The sequence below is a fragment of the Balaenoptera ricei genome, chromosome 2 (genome assembly GCF_028023285.1).
Source record: "Balaenoptera ricei isolate mBalRic1 chromosome 2, mBalRic1.hap2, whole genome shotgun sequence".
In the NCBI taxonomy this organism is placed as follows: Eukaryota; Metazoa; Chordata; class Mammalia; order Artiodactyla; family Balaenopteridae; genus Balaenoptera; species Balaenoptera ricei.
Genome location: NC_082640.1, coordinates 26,130,159 through 26,156,471, shown reverse-complemented (window position 1 = coordinate 26,156,471; position 26,313 = coordinate 26,130,159). Strand labels below are relative to the sequence as shown.

The 26,313-nt window shown below is 53.5% G+C and overlaps 1 non-coding gene across 1 annotated transcript; it reads left to right on the top strand.

Annotated features, from left to right (window-relative positions):
- The first annotated feature begins 11,434 nt into the window (after positions 1-11,434).
- On the top strand, positions 11,435-11,538 carry LOC132361268 (U6 spliceosomal RNA). Its single transcript, XR_009501573.1, has one exon. It is a non-coding gene; the product is annotated as a U6 spliceosomal RNA (small nuclear RNA).
- Positions 11,539-26,313: the final 14,775 nt, after the last annotated feature.

The window sequence follows — 26,313 nt, the reverse complement described above, 5'->3', positions numbered from 1 at the left end:
CTCAAAGAGTGTTCAAGTTTCATACAAGAAAGCAAAAAGGAAGAAGGGCCCCGGATCCATTTCTCACTTCCTGATAAGCCACCAATGCCCAACCCAGAATCTACAGCTAGGAGAGCCGGAGCTTTGGATTCCAAGAGGAGGCTCGCCTCCAGAAGAGGCTCTTTGATGATCGGAGGGGGTGGCACACGAGGAAGTGGGTAGAGCTCACCCCTCACGACAGGCTGGGGAGACTCCAGAGGAAAGCCAGGGCCACCTTCCCAAAGTCCCTTCTCCAGCAGCCTTAAGACCTGACATTTCCAATGTGAGGATCACCAGTTCAAAAGCTTGATGGCAACATAAATATTTTAATGGGATCACAAATAATTTTGCCAGGGAAGATAGAACCTGTTAAGCTAATGGTTACCCAGCACTCATTTCTCTAGTCCATCTTCCCTTTCATCCATGGCAACCATACCAAGGACAGGCACATGGTGGGTGTGCTTTGACAGAAAAGAGGGAAGAAGTCAGAAAAGGTCTGGAGCAGAGCTTCCAAATTAGCTCTAGAAAAACTGTTGTGAGGCCATCTGCCCCTCAAATGAGCTTGCTTATTCATCTTTAAAGGATGGTTATCTGCTGTAAAGGGACATCCAATCTTTAATGTGTTACCATGATCACAAATCTTCCCAAAAGACGGGAAGTCCTCAGTGTGAGCTGGACTTCTGGAGTGGAAATGAGCATCTGCAAGCCCCCTCCCCTTTAGTCCGGGGTCAGAGCGGTTCTGTGTGTCTGTGGAATTACTTGCCATTATCACTAGGGGACAACCCTGTTCTGCAACCCCTCCTCTCCATGTGAACAGGGGAGCAGACCCTGGACATTCTTGCCTCTGTCTGACCTGGGGAGGGGCCATGGGGCATCTCAGTTCTACCAGTGGTCTGGACAAGCTGCTCAACCTCTCTGGACAGTAGGGCGGAGGCTCAGCAAGTGAAAGGCTTGCACAGAGCCCATCACTCTGTGGATAAAGTTCTATTGACCGATAAGGACGTGGCTCACACCTCACGCGTTTATGCAAACGCGTGTTTGTGCTTGTGGGTGGGGTGCGTGCCAGGTGGGAACGTGCACCCTCCCACGTGGACACTGCCAGGCCCAGGGCCAGGTCCCTCCAGTACAACGGCCCAGGACCTTGTCGTGAGGGCCCTGTGCTCCTGAGTCACAGCCTCTGTTCTCAGTGCCTCGGGGAACGTGGGTCGTGTAGCTGTCACTCCTCAGGTGGCGGGGCTAGAGGGGAGGATTCTTGCAGCAGGAGTTGTTCAACAAGTATCTACTAAGCACCTAATGTGTACCATGCACAGGGGTTAGAATCCTCGTTAGGTGGTTGGGGACAAGGTCAGGGAGCCAAAGTTATTGACACAAGATTTTTTTTTTATAAATTTGATATCTATTCACACAACATATGGAATGCTTACTGTGTCTGGGATTTTGAAAGCAGAGGAAGAGGAAATCTAGCCGTGACCATGATTGGGACCAAGTTTCCACCAGCCCTGTGGGATCCAGGAGCAAAGGAGAAGGGCCGCTCCTGCCTGCACACCCGTGGAGGTGGGCACACCTGCTCATACCTCTTCCACACCTGGGGCCCAGGAGTGGGGTTCGGAAACTCTGCAGTTGGAGAAACGCAGCCTGGACAGTAGATTCTGGGTGGGGGACAGGGACAGGGACCTGAAAGCAGGTCCCATCTCTGTGTCCTCTTTCTCCTGCCTCGGGCCTCATGCCTCGGGCCGTGGACTTGGTAAGGACAGAGCTTCGCGGTGGCCTCCCTGGATGCAGGACTCACACCCGCTGAATTGCTGCCCGGTGGCCCTGGCCTTGAGCTGGCGGGAGGCTCCGAGTGTGTGAGGTGCCTCCAGGGCTCCCAGGCTTGAGGGGCCTTGTTAGCCCTCTCCCCGCCCTGTCATGGCCACCTTTGCACTTTGCAGGCCTCTGAACCAATAATCACACCTCCCTGGGTGAGCTGGGCCTCAGAAGGACCAGGATCCCAAAGCCACAAGCTCTTTGCAGCCCTGACACTGAGGAGGGTGGCTCTGGGCCTCCCTGCGGGGTTGGTTCCTTCTCCTCAGGGCACTCACAGGTTCCCCAGGCCTCCCCCTAGGTGCATGCTCTCGGAGCCCTTATTCACGTGGCTTTCACGCCCACAAACCCCGGACCTGGTCACCTTGACCACACCCGCCTGCATTACAGCATGAGAAACCCAAAATTCAGGGAGATTAAACACATCACCGAGGGCAAGCGGATGACTGGCGTCTGAATCATTCTGAGGCCTTACAAGCATGGTTTCAACAAGGACAGAGCCTGAGGCCAGGCGCCCCCCAACAGAAATGAGACGCAGGGAGAGAGAAACCCTGCACCGGGCAGGTGGCTAGGTTAAAAGTCAAAGAATAAACTGAGATGCACAGCGCTGCCCTGGGCCCCTCCCTCATGAGGAGCACACTCCATCGGAGACGGTCCCACACGGGATGGGAACTGCACAGACAGAGGCCGGCCAGGGAGGGACAGGGCCTGGAGGCCGGTGGCCTACGCTGGTATATGTTTAAGTCAGTATGGGTGGGTCTTCCATTGGAAAGATGGGAAATTAATGAGTGTTCATTCGACCTGTCAGGACCTGTGCTAAGGGTCTTCTGTGCAGAAAATGCTCACAGGAGCCCTGGGAGATGGGTGTGGTTGAGGACCAGGGGCTCCTGGTGCCCGGCTTTGGGTGGTACATCCGGGCCGTTACATCGCTCCCAGCAGCACATCCAACCTCCGCCGGGCCTCCGACACCGTGCCCGTCTCTTCCAGAACAACATCCCGCCTGCAGACTTACTGCAACGCCCAACCTGCCCCACTCAGCCCAGGTGGCTCCTCCTCCTCCTCCTCCCAGAGCCGAGGCCAGCCCGGAGGAGGCTGGGGACAAAACGCAGCTGCTCCTTCTGGAGCAGGCCGCACACAGCGTTCCTGGGCCTGACACATGTACTGGAACTTCGTGATCTGACACTAACGCGCAAAACTCCTGGCTGCCCACGCCTGCCGCAGAGGAGGGGGCAGCGGGCAGGAGGCTGGGCCCGCCCGCTTGAGCGGATGCCCGGCTGAGGCCGCCAGGGAAGGCTGCTCTGGACCAGTCCCAGCTCAGCATAAGGGACCACGGGGACTTTGGAGAAGACTGGGGTGCTCAGAGGTTGTCGGGGGGGCCATCCAGCCGGGCGAGAGTCAGAAACAAACTGGAGCCCAGGATTCTGACCTTTGTAATGATAAGAGTGCCCAGCACTTAGAATGTTCCAGGGAACTAAGAACGACCAGGGGCTGGCCGGCCGAGTTGTTCACTCACCCACTCCCCTCAGCGGCCCTGCGAGGCCAGGCCTGCTGCCATCCGCGTCACACACGAGGAAACAGAGGCAAGGGACGGGAGGCTGGCCCCAGGTCACACCGGCCTGGTTAGGCTCTTGCTGTCACATCCCCTGTGCCTCCCACCAGGAGGGCCGCCTGGTTAATGACCAACATGGTCTCAGGTCCAAAGTGTGCGGGCAGCGTGCCCAGCCGCTAGCTCACCAGCACCTGCTGTTCTGTGGATGGTCGTAAACGTCCTGTGACCATAAAAACAATGGTTTGTAGACTCTCAAGGCACGTCCAGACACACAGCCAACCAGGTGGACGCTCAGACACTTCCTCCTGATGCCAGGCGTCCCTCCACACCCCCCTGGCGGCAGGAGGCCGGCCCGCCATCAAGGCAGACACCACGGGCATCCCCTTCCGACGCCTGCCTTCTGCACGGCACCTGCCACCGCGGCCTCACTGGGATGACCCTGCCTCTTGAAAAGCCTTCTCTGACCCTCCATTTCCACTTCTGCGTGATTCCTCAGATCAGGATATTTTGAGAAAGACAAAGCTAACCCAAAGAACTATTGCAAAATCAAGGGATTAGAAACGAGCCTGCAGGGTGGTGGGAATGAAGCAGAGAGCACCTAAAGAAGGGAGCCCTGGTTTAAACCTGTGCTCAGGCGAAGGGCCTCCATGACTACCTGAACCCACAAGGTTTTCCTCTTCCAGAAGGTAAAAGAGCTGGGGCTGGACACGCATGAAGCCTGCCTCCTGAGATACGGCTGCTCGGGATGGGCCGGAGGGGCCCAGGGAGCAAAGGAAGGGCCGCGTCTCTCAAGGTCTTCAAAGGGCAAAGCCCCTCTGATTCCCCAGGGAGGACACTATCGAGGGGTCCTCGTGGCGGTGATCCCACCGATCGCTGGTTCCAACATTGGTGGGACAGGCCCTTCGGAGGTCGAGGTGCTGAGGCTGCAGAGTGAACCTGCCCAGGTGGCCACCATCCGTCCCTCCCCAGGCCTTGTTTTCATCTGATTTTAAATTTATGTCTTACTGTTTCAGTCTTTCGATGCTCATGTTCTCATACCTGGGAAAGGAGGGCAAAAAGAGTCCCAACAGAGGAAGAGAGAAGGGGAGGATGGGACTGAAGACAGGCGGGTGGGAGGGAGGATGTGTACAAAAGGAAGGGCTCCGCAGGGCCAGGTGGACCCCTGATGTGGCAGACACTCAGGAACACCTGTCGGTGGGATGCAGCAGGGCGCTCGCTGTGGGGGGCTCTGGGCGTCCTTAGCAGGCAGAGGGACCCTTGGTTGACATTTGGGACACTTGCTCCTAAACAGTGGACCTGGGCCCAACCCTTGGCCCTCCCCTCCACTCCTTGACCCCTGGAGGCCAGGCCAGAGCCTCTGCTCTTTTCTGCACCCCTGGTTGCTTTGGCAACGGCTGCCACTGGCCCCTGGCCTTCCAAAGCCCCAGCTGTAATGTGAATCTCAGGCAGGCTTGTTTGCTCCTCTGGCTTTGAAGACAATAAGGGAGGGAATGCAGCAGCTCTGGTTTCAGAACCTGTCTCCGAGGACACCCCCCAAGTGCAGGAACAGGATCTGGGAGGAAAGGTAAAGAGGGGGCCACAAAGCAGTGCAACTGGGGGAGAAGACCCCAGGGTGGGGTGGTGGGGTGAGGAGCTTTCTGAGAACACCCTTTGGATCAGTGAGCAGGAGGGTCCACAGGGGCCGGTCTGTAGTTGACGAAGTAATAGCAGCTGAAGAAAGTGTCTTGTCCCTAGCCTGTTCCTTTGCTGTTTAATCAGAGACCAGAATGAAATCATGCTGCTCAGATCCACAGAGGAGGACGCCAAGCTACAAGGCAGAGTTAATGGGCTTCAGAGGACTGAACTGGTAAAGGAGACTTCATTACATTAGACTCATGGGCCAAAACCAATCATTTTAAGCAATACCTTATGGGGGAAGTTTGACTGCCCAGAAATTGTCTGGAGGGTTCTAGTCACTCACAAACCCCGTGTGAGCAGATAGGAACAAGACATCTTGGAAAGCAGATGTGACCAGAACACACCTGTGTGCTGGCCCATCGCCTGCTCCCCTCCACTGCCTAGAAGCTGGGAATCCCTCAGGGAAAGTGTGTGAATCTCGGAAGTTAAGGTGACTGATGCCATTTGAATGCAGGTTCCAGTATTGCATTTAGAATGTAAGTAATTGTGTAACCCAGGAGCTGTTTAATGGTGTGGTTAAACTAACTGGGTTTGGACCTTAACTCTAGTATTTATAAGCTGTGTGTCCTTCAAAAAGTTATTCATCTCTCTGTGTGTCAGTTGCCTCATCTATACGATGGAGATAACATTCCTAGGATTTCATTGTGGTTTGAGCCCATCACTCCAGATAAAGCACCTAGTAAATGTTTCTAAGTGGTTGCTACTGGTGTCAGTGACTCAGCTGTGTGCTTTTAAAAGGTTGATGAGTTCCTTTTGCCTGGAGGGCCCTAGACTCTGAATGGCTGGCCAGCCTCAATGTGTTTGGACAACTCAACTTCCAAACTCCTGGTCGCCCCTGATACCATTACAATAATCATATATCGAGGTTCAAGGTCCCCTGGAAGTCAAATCTTCTGCTGTCTTGGGCCTAATGGGTTCTGACCAGTGTGTCATATCCTCACCGGCTGTGTCATTCTTTTGAGGGTCATGCCGTGGCCCCTTCCCTCCTGCCTCATAGATGTTGATTTCGGGAGCTGTCACCCGCACTGGTGAGAGAAGTAAGTGATTTACACAGTGCCTTGCGACAGTGCAGGCCTCTGTCCCCGAGACTGGCTCGCCGGCAAGGAGGCCGTGTCTTTAACTGCTCGTCAAGTTCTCTGTTTGGGAACCGCCTTCCTGCCTATGTGCCTTTCCCCAAACCCGAACCAGATGCGAAGCAACCGAAACTAGGCTGCGTCTTAAAACCGGAATACCGTCTCCCCCGCCACAAACCTGTTCGTCGTGGCCACCTATGGCCCTTTACATAGTCATAGGTTATTTATTTTGCCAACACTGTGAGTGTGTGATGCAGGTGCTCTTTTAAGGGCTTTGCAAACAGTGACTCCTTTAACCCTCATAACAGCTCCGTAAAGTAGATGCTTTGTCTTCATCCCCATGTGCTGGGGGCAGGGCTGGGGGGAACCTTGGCCTGGAGCAGTTCCATACACGCCTCAGGTGTACAGACAGTGAGTAGCTGAGTTAGGATTCAAACTGGGGCAGCGAGCTCCAGGGTCCCTTGTCTTGTGCTGCCTCCCGTCCTGCCATGCTTTCTGCGTTGTCCGTAAGTAGCCTGGGATCTTCTAGAAGGCGGAGACAGTGTCTTCCTGAAAAGATCTTATAGTGAAGGTGGTCAGAGATGACTTGTGATAATGCTGAAAGCTGTTGACCCAGAAGTGCCATTTACCCGCCCTGCCACCCATCCACCGTTGACCAACCGCGGCCCCGGGAAGCAGGAGAAGCAGTTCCTCCCTGGGGGAGCCGCTGCCCAAATGCCCTAAGGGGCGAGGGTCCGGCCCCGGGAGGGCAGTCTCGTGATGCCCGCTCCTCCAGGGGAGGCAGCTTCCCGGCAGCACTCACTTGACCCCTTGGAGACCTGTAGCCACCACACTCCGTCCAGCTTCCCCAGCGGAAGACGGCATCTTCTCTTCCATTGTTCTTGGAGGAAGTCTTGCAGCGGGCACAGACAGCCTTCCTTCCAGGCCCCCGGGCAGGCTTGTTGGAGCCTCACCGGGCAAGAGCCCCCCCCCCCCAGATGCCCCTGGAGTTCCTGCCGGAGCTGCAGCTCAGGGACGGCCCGGTCTCGCTCCCTGAAGCTGGAGAGGCTGAGCTGGGAGGGACAAGGCTGGCTCCCAGTCACAACCCCAGCAGCTTGCATGGCCTGAGCCCCGGGGCTGGGCGGCTGCCGCTGCCATGCTGGGGGAGAACTCTCACGAGTGACACCCGCCTGGTGTGAGCAGAGACCACACCCATACCTGCCCGCAGGTCTGTAGAAGAATGACGGCTCTCACCCGTGTCTCATGGGGCAGGGGGCATGCCTCTCCCCAGCCCTGGTGTGGTTTACTCCCCTCCCCACTGCTGGGAGTCTCTGAGCACGTGCGGAGTTTTGATCTGGGAGGCCTGGGGTTTGCAGCACGAGGTCTGCTCTGAAGAGCACACAGATCGGAGCCCACTCCTACCGTGGGTGCGAGGTCTCTTCCCACGTGCCAGCAAGGTGGCAGGTGAGGACAGATGTGTGACCCAAGGGCAAGGCAGGAAGGGACATTTGCCATCCACTGCTCTCTGCGTCTCTACGATCGGCTAGCAGGCTGCAGGGCATTCCGAGTGTCACCCCGTCACACTTGAGGATATGTGATCCCAGCAACCCTGCAAAGCAGATGGGCTGGGGCTTTATTACGTCCGTTCTACAGATGAGAAAACTCAGGGCCAGAGAGGTGATCAGTGGAATGGCACCCCCAGCCCGTACTCTTCCCTTTGCCCCTCTGCTGTGGAGCATGGTACCAGGCAGGGGGGAGGGAAATGAGGCGAGGGATTGCACAGACTTGAGACTGAGCTCCTCCTTGAATTAGGGGCAGGACGCCCTGCCTGCCTCCCCCCAGTCCCAGCCCTGCAGAACCCTGTGTCCTGGAAGTAAAGGCAGGCGTTGCGGCCAGGACCCAGTGATCACCAGCCCCCGTTTTCCCCTTACCCTCTCCAAGGAGAGCCTGCCCAGACTTAGCAAGCATTTCCTCTCTCCGGACACCGTCACCTGGTCATCCCCAGGACGCCCCTGGCCAGAGCCGCCTTTCCTTAAGAAAACCCAGGGACATGCAGCCACTGGCAGCCAGATGGTGGACCTGAGGGACCTGGGGATGGGGGTGCTGGCATGTACTGGGAGCTGCCTAATAATAGACCTGCACTCCAGGATGTTGAGTGACAGCCTCTCCACGAGCACATCTGGGACCGGGTGATGGAGGACTGGGGGATTGGGAGCCAGGGAGACTGGGTGTCCCCAGTGGGCTTAGTGAAGCTATTTTGAAGCCGGTTTATTGGGCTGCCGGGAGGGCTCCCCCAAGATGGCGTGCTGACCCGGGGGCACTGGTGCTGGGAAATGATGGGGATGATGGCTCCGAGAAGCTGGGTCAGCCGGCATGGGAGCAGAAGGAAGGGGGAGGGGCACTGGGAGGGAAGGGGGCATCCACGGGACTCCAGACTGCAGGCAAGTCCGAGATGTCCCACGTGAGTGGCCACCGCAAGTCTGTCCTGGAGGGCCGTCACCAGAGCTGCGGGTGGTTCCCATCCACTGGCTGAAGCCTGTGGCCGACCACACACGCAGCCTTGCTCTGGGTTCATGGAGGTCCCTTGACACAGTTTCCAAAGAGAACAGTCCAGGTGTAGAGGGTCTTGTGCTGCAGCCCCCTACCCGCGACAATTCCTGCTGCCCCAGCACCCAGCCCCCCACCCTGAGATGCTTTGCGACAATAATCCAGATTCTACTGACTCGATTGAGAAACGATTACACGGATGTCCCGAAGTTCAATCGTATGAGACACAGTCCTTGACCAAATGGGGTTATCATCTAGCTGGATAGAATATGTGAGTAAAAAGGTGAATGACGTTACAACACAACCAGTGGTAAGAACCAAAAAAGCCTCTCTACAATAAGAGTTCCAGACAGGGACACCACAGTGCCCAAGGTTGGCCAGGCTTGAGGGGGATTTGAGGTTGAACTGAACTCGGACCCCCGTCTCGGCACGGGGATGTGGGCAGCAGGCCAGGCGGGAAAGGAGGAACACACCTCGTGGGGGGTCGAGGTCTCCTCCCAGGGGTCGTTGGAGGATCAGGGCCAGATGAAGGAACCTGTCTGAAAGCTGAGGGTAAGGGGCTTAGGCCTAGTCCTGTGGCCGGTGGGCAACCGTCAAAGGTTTAAAAGGCGGGGGCCCAAGTGGGGTTCTCAGGGGATCAGTCTGGGTGTGGTCTGGCTGGACAGCAGGGAAGAAATAGCCTTGAGGGTCCTGAGCAGAGTGCAGGCCATGAGGCAGAGAGGCAGGGACCCGGGGAGGTGGGAGAGAGAGGCAGGAGGGGAAAATGATGACTCCACAGTCTCCAGACTAGAAAATCCAATAAAGAGGCGCTTGCTAATTGTCCCCTCGATGACTTAGCAGCCTAATTAAATGGCATCTTTGTAAGTGGTTCCATGAGGAGTGAGGCTGGTGCCCAGAATTCCAAACACAGGAGGAGTAGCGTTTGCGGGGAAATTGTCCAGCTTGCCACCCTCATTTGTGACTGACTGGGGTGCTGCCTGCTGGGCTGCAGAGACCAGGGATGAAGGCAGAAGGAGCCCTCCAGATGGAAGGAGAAAGCCCCCCACCCAGCGGGCGGACCCCAGCCCCGAATCCACCCTCCCATGCCCAGCTTTGGGAGCCCCCATCGTGTGCGTCCATGGAAGGGGCCTGCTGACCCTCTGACGCAGACAACCCCAGTTTGCTGGGAAGCACACGTTTCACTTAAAGTTTGACTGGCGCCGTGCAGAGACTCACCACCCTTCTGTGCTTTCCATCATTGTGCTCATGATCTGGGGGCCCTCCCTTCCCCAGAACTTGTTCCCAAGTCTCCCACCTACTGTGACTCTGTTTCTGCTCATACTCACCGCTCCCCGCCACAAAAAAAAAGAAGGAAAAAAAGTAATGTGGTAACAAAGAGGTGACGTGTGTCTGAGCCATCAGAGCAGGGCACGGAGGCCTTCCCTCTCAAGGAGGCGGGCGGGAGCCATGGCTGCAGGAGGACAGAACCGTAACTGAGGCCGGGATTAGACCAAACTCCTCCCAGCCCACCCCGCTCCCCGGCTTGAGGGCCCCTCCCATCTGTCACCGCCCCTCCACCTCCCTCATTAGGGTCCTGACCTTCAGTCTTCCTTGTTGGTCCTCTGTCATATTTGGCAAAGTTATCCTGATGCCCTGAAGTCTTCATCTCATAGTTGCTCAGAATTCAGACAGGATGCTAGCAGTGCGGTTCAAATACAATTGCATTTTGCTTTTCTTTCTCGAAGTTTAATATTTACAATAAAGTACCCAACTAAACCATTAGGAAGAACTTAAAAGGAAGACACACAGTGACCACCCCTAAGTGGCCTGCTTGAAGATTTGGGGAGGTGGGCAGACAGAGGGGACCTGAAACACCAGGTGCCCCGGGACACCCCGCCGGTGACAGGGGCCCAGGCTGGAGGCGGAATGCACTCTCGGACCTGCAGGCATCAGGGCCTGCACCTGTCCCTGCCTTTCACCCCACCCCTCAAGAGGCCCCGGGACAACTTCCCAGGCCCAGACATGGGGAACTTTCGGGGCTTGGTCTGGAACGAGGTCTTTCCGGGTCACAATCGTGCAGAGAGCTGGCCTCCCAGCGTGAGCCGCTCTAAGCTGGAGGTCTGCACCAGGCGAGGGGGTGACAGGCGTAGCTAAAGGCTTCCCAGGACAATGAGCCGGGCCTGCTTTCACCTGTTGTTCTCAGCCGACAGCTGCAGGAGATGAATGAGCCAGAGATGGGCCAGTGGCGATGGGGAGGCCGTTCGGCCCCTGTGCACCCTGTGCACGCACAGAGCACTGCAAACGTAGTCTCTGGAACGTGCCCGAGACTCAGACTGCAGCCTTTCAGTGCAGGACTCACAGCCTCCAAGGCCCGATGTCACCACGGCCCGAAGCTGAGCTTGTCACAGGATTTTGGGCCAAGTTCCTGCTGCGTGAACCTCAGGAAAGACACATGGCGGAGGCAGCAGGACCACGGCTGTGCTTTCCATCAGGGTCTGCTCTGGGAGCCCCTCCAGCCCACACCTGCCATAACTGCTCCTCAACCACCCAGAAGGCAAATGCAATGACCCGTGACCACGGAGGTTTCATGGGCTTTCCTTGCATGTTTTGCCTGCTCACGGTGTCATGCCCCGATGTTCAGAACTCATCCTCTTTCTCTGTTGTATTCGGCAAACTTCATTGGGATACCTTGAAGTCCTTGACTTACAGATTCTCAGAATTCAGACAGGATGCTGTCAGTGTCGTTCAAACACAATTGCATTTTGCAATTATTTCTCGATGCTTAATAGATATGAAGCACCAAGCTAGGTCACTAGAAGTAATGTAAGTGTTAAAATTGGAGCAATCCAGAGGCAATTAGCATGGCCCCTGAGCAAAGATGACACACAAATTTGTGAGGCATTCCATGTTTTTGGATGTAACTGACCTTATTGTGGTAACGATTTTGTTATACATACATAAAAATCACTACTTTGTACACCATAAACTTACAAAATGTTTTACGTCAATTTTAGCTCAACAAAGCCAGAAAACAAAAGAAAGCAAGCAAGTAAACAAGAAAGTAAGAAAGAAAGAAAAGGAAGGAAGGAAGGAAAGGAGGGAGGGAGGAAATAAAGAGAAAGGAAGGAAGGAAAGAAAAAAAAAGAGAGGAAGGAAGGAAGGGAGGGAGGGACAGAGGGAGGGAGGGAAGAAGAAAGAAAACTTAAGAGGGAGGTGACAGAATTACCACTCTCAAGGGACCTGCTCGAAGATTTGGAGAGGTGAGCTCACAAATGGACCTGAAATACTGCAAGGACGGCACGAGAAAGAATAGAGTTCAGGGCCCACAGACTGATTCAGAAGTGAAATGCTAGGAAAGGAGAGAGGATCCACCCAGGCCATGGGTGTCCCACAAGACTGGCTGTTACAAAGGATGGAGTCATGTGATCCTATGTGAGTTGCTGATATAAGGGGAGTGTGCAGAATTGCCCAAACCCCAACCAAGAGGGAGGAAGAGTGAGGTGGTTCTGTCCCTGGGGGCAGCAGGAAGCCCATTGCTCTGGGGGGGGGGGGGCGGGGCGGGGCAGGACCTCCCCATCATTCTTAAATTACTGATTAAATGAGATTGAGATTTTTTTCTTGAAGTAATTTATCTGTGTTTGTGGTTAAAAATATAGAAAATACAAATGAACAAGCAGAAGAAAATGTAAATCACGTGTATCCTCACCCACAGTACCACTTTGTCCCACGCATCTTTCTCTACATGAGCACAGTTTTGCTAAATTGCAATTTGCCAAAAAGAGCGTAGATTTGGGGCACGTTTATCTTAGTCTGTGCTATTGTTGGATGTGTTCAAAAGGCGCCCACTGACAGTGATTCCTCTTTTGTGTGCAGAGGGTTGAACAGAGTTCCCTTTTGGGAATAATGGCCTTTATTTGTCACCCATCGACCTGGACGTCTTTGGATACATAAAGGCAAGCCCTCTACCTGCCAGGTAGGATGGCCTGTTACCGCCCATTTCACCTTCGTTTTCCATGGTGCGTGCCTGTGACATGGTGTGGGGCGTGTGGTTTATTTCAAATTCTTCTAAATAACCTCTCTGCCTCTCACTTAACCTCTTTAGTTCAAGAGTATTGAACCCACAGGGGCAAGAAGAGGTAGAGAAATAGCCGTGTACACCCAGAGGTGGCCCCTGACCTCCAGGAAGCAGCCACCTTGGGAGAGGCGGCATGCGGATTAAAAACACCCTGGTAATACACAATTGAACACGCTCACAGGCTTGCACACTGTAAGGGCTGGAGAGGGACTGAGAAATAGCCTGGTCCCCCCACCCCAACTTTGACATTACAGATGAGGAAACTGGTTCCAGACACGGACTTGTCCAAACGCCTCTTGCAGAGCCCCAAAATGTCTGTTTCTGAGCCCTCATGTAATTTCTTAGCAGTTTCTGTGCCTTCTGTTTGGGACACAAACACATCAGACACATTTTTGGTGAGTTTGTAGTAAATCACTGTGACTCACACCATCTTCTTCCAAAAGGCAAAATAGCCCAGAGCAAGTCCAGGGCCTTCCTCGGCCCCAGAGCATTGAATGGGGGCCAGTGACATAAGTGCTGATCCCACCGGTGCTGGGACAGGAAGAGAACTGGGGGGCTGTTCTTCTCCGAAAGCCCCTCCCAGTGGAGTCACTGGGGTTTTATAAACCAAATGTCTTTACAGCTAAAATGAATAACCATGACCTCAGCCATCACACACGCAGCCTCTGCTGCTATACATTTAGCATCGCGGGGTCTGGGTGGTGTCCTGTAAATAACCCACGTCTGGGGCACATGTCGGGGAGGAGCTGCCGTCAGGAAGGGTTCTCGTTGAAGGCCAGAGACCGTAGCCCGTGAGCCCCACGGTCATCTGTTAGCAATTTCTCGCTCCCATTAAAACCAGACGCTGGATCTGTTTGCGTCGTCCAGACCGTCACAGGGGATTCATTTTTATGGCTTGGACTCGGGTCTCCGAACCACATCAGTTACAGCCCTTGGTGTTGCCAGTGGGGGTGTGTGAGATGAAATGAGGACAGTCTTATTGGGAACAGTTCACAGATTGTGAGGAGATGAATCCTGCGTTCATGGTGAGAACAGAGGAGGGAAAAAAATCGAGATTCTAGGCAAATCAACCCCCAAAATATGATGCCTAATCACGATCAGCAAATCATTGCATTGGCGGGGAGTTTAGGCTGCATTCAAACCTAACTTTATGAGGGTCGGGCAACGGAGACCTAGGACCCAAATTTAAGGAGTAACTTCCAGAGTTACAGAAACAACATGCCATTATTATTAGTCTTATTAGTATTAATTACAGCATATGAAAACTGAGTTGTTATTAACTAGCCTCATGGAAACTATAAAGCACACAGTGGACCAGCCAGACAAGAGACCTGGGGTTTGTCCTGGTTCTTCCATGAATTTCTTGGTGACCTTGGGTACGTCACAGGCATGGAGCCTCAGTTTCCTCTTCTGTCAGATGAAGGGTTTAGATGATCCAAATTTCCCTCCATCCCTAACTAGGACTCGGATCTAAGCACCTTTAGGAGGTGTGGAAATAAATTGTCAGCAGAAAAAGTCATGCCTGACCTGAGAAATCATCGTACCTTAGCCGCGGGCACTGCTGGGCTGAAAGACACCAAAGCCTCTTAGACAGAAAGGCCAGTGCCTTCCCAGAGTCCACAGTCTAAGACAGCCATGATCGCAGCCACGGGAATTTGGGTCCACACCACAAAGCCCTCCACCCTGGAGGCCACTACAGAGCTATGAGACTGCAGCCTCTCCAGCCTCTTGTCAACCATGTCCCGCCTTCCAGGGAACACCCCTCCCCCAGGAGAAGAGCCAAGGTTATGCCCTGGGACAGGTACCCTGGAAAGTATATGGAGAATAGTCTTCAGGGAACTCCCACACCTCACTGAATGGGCCTGACTTGGTCAAAAAACATCCCAGCCCCACAGGAGGCTCATCAGCCACGACAATTCCACCAAATCCTAGAAGAAAAGGGACGTCTGCAACCAAGAGTTTGCAGACTGTCTCCTCTCTTGCTCTCTTCTGTTTCCTGAGAGTGACTGATGGTGCCCTGGCCAGGAAGGGCCGCCGGGGAAGTCATTTCCTCCTCAAAGGCGCTTGACTCACCTCTGATTCACCTCGAGCGAGTCTGCTCAGAACCAGACAACGCGGGCAATTTTCCTGAGCTCTGATCTGTTGTAGTTCTTGACTCGAGGCCCCCATCACCCCGCGTCATGGAGCTTGTGCAGGAAGCTGGGGGCTGGGGCCTGTGGGGCTGAGTCCTAACCCTGTTTCTCTGCTCTGAACTTGGTATGGTTTAGAAGGTGTCCTGCTCATCTCCAGCTTCTGGGCCACGGGAACAGGAGGATAAGGCTGCCAGATTCACAGGGGCTCGGGGCCCAGCCACAGTCGGGACCAGGCCCCGCTTGTCCTGAGCACACAGGAGACCAGGGGCACTTGGCAGTCACCAGCCTGGTCTTACAAAGAAGTCCGACAGCAGCTCTCACCAGGCTTGACATCCACGGAGTTCACATCCTAAGAAAAAAGAAGAGGGTATTTTCCACTTAAAAAGCCTTAATTGTCCACCAACCACATTTCTTCCATACTTACTCCCAAGGCTTGATGGAGGGACCTGCAGCTGACAGCCTAGGAGAAAACAAGAAGACTCCATACTGTGCCATTTTTCTGAGTGCTGTGTGCCCGGGGACACACACACATGTACATGTACAACTAGTAGGGACCATGCCTTAGCAGCCCCATCACGATGGGCAAAGGGATCAATGACCAGAATGGTTTTGGCTAAGACAGAGCTGCCCCATGGGCTCCAGCTGGTGAGAGAGGAAGTGGCAACTCCACCTGCATCCCGTAGAGGACACTCTCAGCCTACACGGAGGTGACCTTCCTCTGCCCATTCACACCTGTCATTCCACCAATAATCACTGACTCTACAAGATGGACCCACATGGTCGACCTGCACCATGGCAACGGCCTGGGGCTGACCACCGTCTCCGTCAGACCACAGTGGGGGGCTTCCCAGGAGGCACTGAGCTCACAGCTGACGCCACTGAAAATAGGTGGGGCGGCAGGTGGTCACCTGAAGGAGGACAGACATGCTGGGGAGGAGCAGGTGTCTCTGCAGATTTGCCCGTTCCCGGGGGGCCTGAGCACACAGGCAGGATGGGTGACCCAGGGGCTCTGCAGAAGCTTCCACAGATCCCGCTAATTCTCACAATTTGTGGACGATCCAGGAGCAGGCTTCTCCAGGAACAAAATACGTGGTGTGATCCAAGACAGGAGAGTGGCTATGGAGGAGAAGGGGGCTGGGGGACGGTCCTCATCCTCTGCTTGGGCATCAAGGGCAGCTGGTGAAGGGGGGGACACGGTGTCATCCTCACGGGACACGTGGAAATGTGAACCCTGGAGGGTTTCTCTTCCTGAATTTTCCCCTTTCGAATTCAAACTTTGTGCCTCAACGTCCCCTGAGTAAAAGCAGCAAGAATGAGAATAGGAACATCTATTGGCTACTCTGTGTGCACCAGGCACATTTATTATTAACTCTCTTAATCCCAAGGGAGGCAGGAGGCGGGCAGGAAGCAGAAACAGCCTGCACATTTCCCTGGCTTTTTGTGGTGGATGGGAGAGAGTCAGTGTCTTGAAGAAACTTACAGGGAGAAGAATCTGGCCTGTAAGGAAGGAACCAGGGGGGAGAAAGAAGGAATGAGAGAGAGGACTGCGGTTCCCAGGGGGGAGCCAGTGGGGCCCTGTACCCACACTCTTGGCTCCTCTCCGGGAGAGGGGCAGGTGGGAACACGAGCAAGACCCTCCTCCAGCCTCAAGCCTGACGTGGAGGTGCGGGGCCGACTGGTAAGCAGTGAATATTTCAACGGCTCCCGTGTAGACTGGGCGTCAGGCCACAGGACCGTCCCCCAGAGCTTTTGCTCTACTCAAGACCCCTGGAATATGCCACAGTCTTTGGATGGGGAAGCCCGGGAAGGATAGAGGTTAATTTTCCCAGCATCCTGGAGAAAGATGGGTGTGAGATCAGATGATTACGTTGTTAATAGAAAGATAAAGTCGGCTGTTTCTTTTTGCACTCAGAATCACATATGCTACATTGTCTTTAAATTCCCAGCTCAACACTCAGCAGTTTTTCAATGAATGTTTATTAAATGACTGTATGAGCCAGAGTTTAAAAGAGGGTTAAAGATGGATAGATCACAGACCAGTTGTTCTCAAATTGTGATACAGGGAAGCCTGAGGGTGTCCAGGCTCTTTTTGTAATAATCCAAAGACATTGGTTGCTAGTTTCCCTCTCAGTCTCTCACTGTGGAGTTTCCACAGGCTACATGACGTGTGATATTGCAAACAATTGAGTGTAGAAGCAGATATAACAATCCCGTGGTCTTCTATGAAGCCAGGCATGAAAACCATTTGCAAAATGGAGAATGATACCACTCTTTTCACTAATTTTTTTTGTTTTGGAAAACATAGTTATTACTCATAAAATATGTTGTGTTAATGTGCAATGAGTTTATTAATGTATTTTAATGAATTAGTACATAATATATATTTTTAATTTCTCAGCTTTAACTTTTAACATAGGCATCCGTCGATAGCTATAACCCAAATAAACAAAAGCTCTTGGGGTCCTCACTAATTTTTGAGAGTGAGGGTGGTCCCAAGAGCAGGTTCTTTGGGAACTGCTGTAACAGAACAGAGCAGGAGGGATGAGGTCGGGGCGGAGCTGGGGAACAGGAAGGCAGATTTGCAGCTGACTGTCGACCTCTCCAGGCTCATCCACCAAATGAAGATGCTGGACCCATAGGCTCCATCCTTAACAGTCTCTAATTTCACAGGCAGAGGCAGAGATGGAAGCTCAAAAAAGCCAACGGGGCCCTCCCCAAAATTCTGTCTCCCTCGAGTGCACCATGGAAATGCCACAGGGTGGGTTCGAGGCTAAAAATAATTGCCTCAAGACCTGGGGGTCAGAGGGCTCCTCCCAGAGCCAGAAGGGGGGATGATGTCAGCTCCCAGGAGCCGGCAGCATTCCTGGCCGCTCAGGTCTGTGGGCGACTTCTCAGGAATCCACCATCCTTTTGTGCCTCCAGAATCTCCGCCTGAGCCCAGTGTGTGTGTGTGTTTGTGTGTGTGTGTGCGCGTGTGAAGTAATCCGATTCAGGCTCTAACAACGTCCTTTCACGGAAGCCCTGGTGGAGGAACAAAGCTCAGAGCCTTGTTTTTCAGACGACCATGACTGCCCCATGTTGGGGCCCCAGTGAGCAGAAGTGCTAAGGAGAGGGCGGGTGGTGATTCCAGCAGCCATGACATCTTTTCCTTTCTACCCTGTCCCTCGCCAGGGCTGGAGCCCACACTCCTTTGCAGGGTTATTGGAGAAGTGCTCTGAAACACTGTTATAAATACCCACTAATAAATAAACACAAGTTATTTCTGAAATGTACCCAGGAATAGCCAACTGCCCAAATAACCAATGTTGTTCTTCAGATTCTGGGAAAAATAGAAATGTAGGCATGGTTTATTTTTCCATTGCCCAAAGCAGCAGCATTGTGCATATATGCTAATTTTAAGTTTCTGTTTCCATGCTTTTTTATCTTATCATCTTGTAGCTTGCAGCAAGAGAGAAGAAGGAGAGAAAGGAAGACAATGAGAAGGAAATAAAAAACAGAAGTGGGAAGGAAGATTCTACTCTTTTCTTCCAACTCTTTTGATAACATTCAGAGACACAACATAGTCTAGGTTTTCATGCTTCCTTGACCCTGGTAGACATGAATGATAAAGACCCAAGATGGCGGGTGAGCCATAGAAGGATGTTATCAACTTCCAGATCCCAAAAGAATCAGAAAAAAAGAGAGAAATCTGGGAAAAAGAGAAAGACCACAATAAACACTGGGGTGACTTGAGGCATCAGAAAAGGAGTTTAAATGTAAGTAATATAAAATAACTAGTATTTATTAAGCACCTGTGATCTACCTGTCATTTGACATGCGTTGTCTCATTTAATCACCAAAAAGCCTTTTCTCGTGTACAGATGAGGTAACGGCTCAAAGAGACGGACTCATCTCTGAGTTCTCAGTGGTCTGGCTGGTGTACGGAGCCCTCGGCTTGTCACCGCCACACCTCAGTCGTCTGCCTTTCCCGTCTGTCCCCGCTGGGCGGCAGAGAACCCCGTGAGGAGGGGACCCTGTGGTGGTCAGCCTTGCAGCTCCAGCCCCCGCACAGCGCTGACACCGAGGCACCAGCACAACAGCAGATTCCAGCCAAGCGCTGCACTTGGCAACTAGGATGCAGTGCTGGAAACAAGAGGAACCCGTGTCCTCACTTTGTCAGGGAGCTGAAGGGCCCAGCAGAGGGACCGCCCCAAAGGGCAGAGATGGCACAACCGGCCTACGACCGCCCCGACCCCACCCAGGTGGATGACTGCGGGGTCGGGGGAGAAGGAGGTCGGGGTGCGGCCCTGTGTTGGGGGGCTACGGCCGGGGGCTTTTCTTCCCCAGCCCATGGGAGGGGGTGCTCCTCTCTGAGGCCAGGTGAGGCTCAAGTGAAGCTCATTCAGGTGTCCTTCCTCCAGGCAGGGCGCCGGCTTCCCCTCCCAGCCGTACCTGCTGAGCAGGGGTGGAGCATGTGGAGGTACCTAGGAGTACATGACACGGTCCCCCAGGTGTGGGGTATGCGTGAGGGCCAAGGTCTCTGCGGTGGCCAAATCAGCAGGGGCTTTAAGAGACCAGGGCCCTGGAAGGAGGGAGAGGACATCCTCCCAGTTCGACGAGGCTCTAGAAGGTCAGAAAGGGACTCAGAACCTCCCACGGCTCCCCCTGAGCAGAGGGGAAAGAGGGGAGCCTGGAGCAGGGGCCCCCCACTCAGGAAGCAGATGGGGAGTGTCTGCCCAAGGCGGGGCTGAGGGACACAGAGACTTCTTCCTCGGGGAGCCTCCAGTCGCAAAAGGAGCCTGGGACCACCACACACACACACACACACACACGCCCACATACAGGCACACACGTGCACACACGCATGCACACAGCAGACCCACCATCTACACAGGACCTGCCATGTCATCAGAGGCCCCAGTGCCCATGGAACCAGACTGACATCGGGACCCTCCACCACCAAGCGCAGCCTCACTCAGGTAAGCAAACTTCTTCCTATGCCACCGCCACCCCCTCCCCCCGTTTTAATTGAAGTATAGTTGATTTACAATGTTGTGTTAGCTTCTGGTGTACAGCAAAGTGATTCAGTTTTATGTATATATATACCCTTATTCTTTCCATTATTCATTATATACAAGATATTGAATATAGTTCCCTGTGCTGTACAGTAGAATCTTGTTGTTTATCTATTTTATAAATAGTAGCTAATATCTGCTAATCCCAAACTCCTAATTTATCCCCCTCTCCTTTCCCTTTGTAACCCTAAATTTGCTTTCTATGTCTGTGAGTGTTTCTGTTTTGTAAATAAGTTCATTTGTATCATATTTTAGATTCCACATATAAGTGATATCGTGTAATATTTGTCTTTATCTTTCTGACTTACTTCACTTAGTATGATAATCTCTAGGTCCACCCATGTTGCTGCAAATGGCATTATTTCATTCTTTTTTATGGCTGAGTAATATTCCATTGTATATATGTACCATATCTTCTTTATCCATTCCTCTGCTGATGGACGTTTAGGTTGCTTCCATGTCTTGGCTATTGTAAATAGTGCTGCAATGAACATTGGGGTGCATGTATCTTTTTGAATTATGGTTTTCTTCAGATATATGCCCAGGAGTGGGATTGCTGGATCATATGGTAGCTCTATTTTTAGGTTTTTAAGGAACCTCCATACTGTTCTCCAGAGTGACTGCACCAGTTTACATTCCCACCAACAGTGTAGGAGGGTTCCCTTTTCTCCACACCCTCTCCATCATTTATTGTTTGTAGACTTTTTAATGATGGCCATTCTGATCAGTGTGAGGTGATACCTCATTCTAGTTTTGACTTCTATGCCCCCCTTTTTTTAACCTTGAAAAAATTGTGGCATATGACACACATAGAGAAAAGTGTAAAACAGAAATGTCTGTGAATTATCATGAAGCAGCTAACAACTGTGTAACCACATGTCTGTTCAGCTGCTGGAACAGAACAGCAGGCTGGGGCTTAAACAACAGAAACTTATTCCTCACAGTGCCGGAGGCTGGGCGTCCAAGAGCAGGGGTCCAGTGTGGTCGGGGTTCTGGGGAGAGCCCGCTGCAGACTGCCTTCCGTTGTGTCCCCACATGTCTGGGAGCAGAGAGGAGCCCGGCTCTCTCGTGACTCCTACAGGGGCACAAACCCATCCCTGAGGCTCCACCCTCATGGCCTCATCTCACCCCAAGGCCCCACCTCCTAACACCATCACATGGGGTGGAGGGGTAGGGTTTCAACATGTGAGTTTGGGGAGGACACAAGCATCTAGTCTATAACACAAGCAGGCAGAAAGCAGAACATGGCCAGGCCCCCAGAATCCTCCTGCGAGTCCATCCCAATCTCCACCTTCCCCTCTCCCAACCCTCCCTGCTACCTGACTTCCAACTCTGCCCTGTAGCTTGGCCTGGCTTTAACTGAAACCATTTCTTAATTTTCCCCTTCTCTTCCCCACCTTCACCTACTAGAGTTGCGTCATGGGTTGAAATATGTCTCCCCAAAATCCGTATGTTGAAGTCCTCACCCCCAGTCCCTCAGAATGTAACCTTATTTGGAAATAGGGTCATTGCAGATGTAATGGGGTCATCCTAGAGCTGGGTGGGCCCTAATCCAACATGACGGTGTCCTTACAAATAGGGGAAATTTGAACACAGACGTGAACACAGGGAGAACACCATTGAACATGAAGGCAGAGATCAGGGTGATGCTTCTACAAGCCAGGGGACACCAAAGTTTTCCAACAAACCACCAGAAGCAGGGAGAGAGGCCTGAACGGATCCTCCCTCAGAGCCTCAGAAGGAACCAGCCCTGCTGACACCTTGATCTCAGACTTCCGGCCCCCGGGACTGGGAGATGACCCATTTCTGTAGTTTCTGCTGCCCAGTGTGTGGTGCTTCATAACAGCGGCCCTAGAAAACGAATACAATCCTTCCACAGCCTAGGAGAGTGTATGAAAAGGAGGTGCAGAGCTTTGAATTGGCTCATAAGTCATGGTTTCAAACTAGACAGACTAAATTTTAATATCAAGAGTGGTCCAGCTCCTGTTCAGGGAGAGGATTGGGGGTTGCAGGGGGGTGAGGCTGCCATCGGGTTGGACGAGGAGAAACACTTCCTGCGTCAACACACAGGTCGCAGCCCTTCGTGGGGCGGCTGGAGGCTGAAGGGGCTCCTCAGGGCGTCTGTGTGGTGAGGTGTCTGGGGGGGCCCACCCTGGGGCCTGCGGGAGAGACATGACCCACATCTGGCTCGGTCACCCTGGGGCTGATGCCACCCGTCGGTATGGCCCGTGCTCTCACCTCCAAGGGAGACTGAGTCCTCTGCCCAGCGTGACCTCGTTTCCTGTTCTCTGTTTCCCCCTCGTGCAAAGGAAAACTCCCTGCTGCACTGGGGGCATGAGGAGTGATGAAGGGAAATTAGTCCAAGGCTTTCGTGATGTAGAAGTTGCTTTAGAAATGGTAAACAGCCAACTCGAGACCACGTCGCTCCCCTCAGGAGACATTTGTCTCTTCTCTAAATTACTGGGTCAAGACTTTGGTTAGACTTTAAAATTAAAAAGCAGCAGCAGCGGGCTTCCCAGGAGAGCGTGCATGTGTGTGACGCATGGTTTCGGCCCTGGAAAGCGTTGCTTTTCAGTGGTTTTCTGGGTGGCGAGGACAGGGCATCCTTCCCTGGGTGTCGGGGCTCCTGAGCGCTGGGGCAGCTGGTCAGCACGCCCAGCTGTGTCATGGTGGCCGTTGGGAGGCAGCACTTTGCACGGAGGTCTCGTTGGACCCACCCTGCCTTCCCCACGTGGCTCTGTTGGGAAGCTGCCAGCTGGCTCCAATGTCCAGATGACACAGCTTCGCCTGGGGCCCCTCGAGGGACGTGGAACAAAAACACTGATCAGAGGGAGCCAGACACAGAGAGTGCAGGTTGCAGGACCCTCCACGTGGGGCCCCAGAAGAGGCAGAACCGCCAAGCTGCTGGCATCCGTGTGCCCCTGGCCTGGGCTTGGGGATCAGTGGAAGGGACGGCGACAGGGCCCCTGAGGGTCGGCTCTGCTTTGTGTCTCCAGCTGGGGCTGACTTCACAGGTGGGCTCAGTTTATAAAATGTCAGCTAGCTGAACGCATACAGATTGTGTATTTTTCTGTCAGTACATTCAGTGAAAAGTGAGACAGAGAGAGACAAAGAGAGACAGAGACAGAGAGACAGAGACAGAGAGAGACAAAGAGAGACAGAGACAGAGAGACAGAGACAGAGAGGAGAGACGGCACCAGCACAGCCAAAGTACCCTCCAAATGTTGGGGTTTCTGCAGATTTCAAGCTGTCTTGTCTTCTTCTACATGGGATGAGTTCCTTCTCGCCCTCTCATAAAAGTGATACTGATGTCTAATGTCTCAAATCAGAAAGAGCCTGTTCTCCGGCCTCAGAAGGGAGAAGTTGGCCCACTTTCCTGTTCCCTACAGGAAATGGCCCCGTGAGGAACATGATGCTTGGGCTCCAGGACGTCAGGCAGATGCGATGTAATTACTGACACAGGACCTGGGGGCAGGCAGCCGCCCCAGGGGCTGCATGGACACAGGGACGCCCTCCCCACCTGTCTCAGAATTAGGCTCCCTCCCACTGGCTTTGTCTTCAGGGATCTCCACCTGCTTCACCCAGGATTCCTCTGGGGAAGACCTGAAGGTGAGGTGGAAACTGAGGCCTTGAGGGTGGGGGGCAGGGCTGGTGTGGGATCCACGCTCTGTTCCTGAGGCAGCTTCATTCCCAGAACCTGGGTGAAAACAGCACATTAATTCGCAGAATAGGCATCAGCCAAACTGAGTTCCACTCCTCCTAAGACCTAATAAGTAATCTCTCTCTCCACCTAAAAATATAATCTGGCTTTAAATCCAGCCCACAGGGTTATATAAGGTGCAGGGAGCAGGGAAACAGCGAGGCTGAGCTCTCACTCTCAGAAACAAAAACAAAAATCGTGCCAACGAGCAGGCGCGGACCTTACGGGCAGACCCTACAGAGGTCCTCTCGTGCGCCCCGATTTCCCCAGCGTCAGCCCTGACGGCTTCATGAGAACACGCCTCACCGACTCAAGTTAAAACCTTCACTTAGCTGCTTCTCTCACACTCTGTCACCTTAAAGCATCTTAAGGCCAGATTCCCCTAGGGCCACAGTGGAAAGGGACCATGATGTCCCCTCCTGTGACAATTACCTCCTGTCCACCAGCACTCGAGATCTGACCTCTTTACCAGAGAGTCCAATGAGTCAGGTCTCAGAATCCTGAAATCTGGACAGGCCCTCCCCCTGCCCCGCCCCCACCCCTCGGCCATGGACAGGTGAGAATGCATCTCAACGTGATTGGAAGGCCAGGAACTGGAAGTGAGAAGACTGCCCAGGTGGCTTTTACTTTTGCTTTTACCTCTTAAAAGAGCTAAGAGCGCACATTGTTCAAGCCATAAGTTCTTTAAAACGTTAAGTGTATCCAGTTACATGATGTATTTGTAGTAACAAGCCCAGAAGTGGCGATCGGGAGGCAACAGGTCCAAGAGTTCTAATTCCATCACTTTCCAGGGTTTAATTTGGGGGTAGATCTTGCCCCCTCCCTGGGCCTCCGTCCCCTATATAAGCTCAAAGGAGGGCATCAGATGGTCACTAGGTCCCTTCTGGGTCTCCAGGGTCTGATTCAATTCCTCCTGGGTTTCCCACATCAGCGTTGGGCCTCCCGCAGCCATGGCGTCTCCTGGTGTCCAACAGTCAGGCCCACGGGGTCTAGCAGGCCCAACCGGTGGGTCTCATTGCTCTAAAACCTGGGGTCCACCAAACTGAATGCCCCCGAATGGTTGTTGTGTGACCCCAACTCAGCAGCTGCGCATGCACCTCTATCTACCTAAACGGACAGGCACAGAGTATGGGCAGGTGCCGGGGTGGCCTGGACATAGAACAAAGGTGCCCCAGAGCCAAGGCAGCTCCCTCACCAAGAGCATCACACACCCTCCAGCCTAGAAATGCTGTTGCCTGGACACGAGCGAAGTGAGGTGCACTGGCCATTTCCTGCCTAAAGGGAGCACGGTGGAGAGGTCACAGGTCACCACAAACCGGCAGGCAGGGCCCTTCCCGGACTTAAACACCAATACCCAATTCCGGTTTGGCCATTGAGGTTCAGGCTGGTATCTGGAAGCCCACCTCATGGTTTCCGCTGACTCATTTCCTCATCTTCCCTGGGGAGACTGAGGCCTGCAGGTGGTTTTCACCTCTTCCGTGACCACACCAAGTGGGGCTACAGTGTCACACAAAAGGCTGGTTTCAAAGTGAGAAAGCAAGAGGGAGAGGTGTGCCCGGGTGAGTGATTGCATCCCGAAGGGCAGACTCGCTGATGGCCCCAGCCCAGCGGGCCCAGGAGCGGCGTGCAGAGGTGCCCCTCACCCTGGGCCCCGCTCCTTCCCTCCCGTAGACTAGACGTGTTCTCAGCAACCGTGCGTGGATGCAAGCCCGAGTCCAAGAGGAGAGCCTTCTAGAACCACTGTTTCTCCTTTTTCAAAGAAGAAAAGGTTCTTTCAGAGAAGCCCCCTCCCCGTCCCCAACTAGTTCTCAGGCGCATCCCTCCTGCCAGGAGCAGCCCAGAAGGAGATGGGGCTTTAACGCCCCACACGCACACAAGATCCCATCAGCCGCCCTCACCCAAGCCGCCCCTGGAAGTTATTCTTTTTTTTAATAAATTTATTTATTTATTTATTTACTTATTTTTGGCTGTGTTGGGTCTTCATCACTGCACGTGGACTCGTTGCGGTGCGCAGGCTTCTCATTGCGGTGGCTCCTCTTGGTGTGGAGCACGGGCTCTAGGCGCGCGAGCTTCAGTAGTTGTGGCACACGGGCTCAGTAGCTGTGGCTTGCGGACTCTAGAGCAAAGGCTTGGTAGTTGTGGCTCACGGGCTTAGGTGCTCTGCGGCAATGTGGGATCTTCCCGGACCAGGGCTCGGACCCATGTCCCCTGCATTGGCAGGCGGATTCTTAACCACTGCACCACCAGGGAAGTCCTGGACGTTATTCTTGATGCGTTTTCTCAGCCTTATGCTGCTGTGAACACCAGGGGCTGCCCTCCCCCACTACCCCACATCCATCATTTGCAGAGAGCTGGCACAACCCAAGCTCCAGGTGATTTTTCTCATCACAGGTGTGGTTCAGGAAAGGATGCAAAGACTCAGTCGACGCATTCAGGGTGAAATGCAGGGTTTGTTCTCTCTTTGGGAGAAGAGGTGCTTCCTCCCTCGTCCTGGAGGTGAACAGGGGAGCACATGCCCCGGGAGGTGTGGCAGCCAGGCCGTCACCGTGAGGGAAGCCAGCCTGAGGACAAACCTGCCCCATGGAGGAGGCGGGGCTCAGAGAAGCACAGACAAATCGACCTCTAGTCCTGATGAGACAGAATTTCCAGAGCGAATCCCCCAGAATCTGGCCCTACCTCTGGATGTTTTCGTCATGTACGCTGACAGGTGCCCTGCTGTTAAGGTAA